The sequence below is a fragment of the Penaeus monodon genome, chromosome 24 (genome assembly GCF_015228065.2).
Source record: "Penaeus monodon isolate SGIC_2016 chromosome 24, NSTDA_Pmon_1, whole genome shotgun sequence".
Lineage (NCBI taxonomy): Eukaryota > Metazoa > Arthropoda > Malacostraca > Decapoda > Penaeidae > Penaeus > Penaeus monodon.
The window spans coordinates 9112042-9112372 of record NC_051409.1 but is presented as its reverse complement, the minus strand read 5'-3'; positions in this window follow the sequence as shown (position 1 = coordinate 9112372).

Sequence of the window (331 nt, the reverse complement as noted above, 5' to 3'; positions counted from 1 at the left end):
ATGAAACACAAGAGAGAGGATTTCCTATGCCTGATTCGGACACTTGAAAGCTAACGAGAATTGAGATCAATCTTTCACCGGAATTTATGCCTTCATTTCTAATACCACGGAGATGGACGTGGAAGGGAAAGCAGTTAACAGAGGCCTTCGGTAAATTTGTTGTTTCGCGCAAAAAAAGCTTTAGTATGTCGTACAGTTAAATTCATTAAATGAATAGTATACATTCAAAACACGCATAAAAAATGTAAAATATTACTCAAAGGTGATACGATGACATCAAGGGGAATAAAAAAAAAACTTGATCTGTACAGATACGTCCAGTTCATCGTGG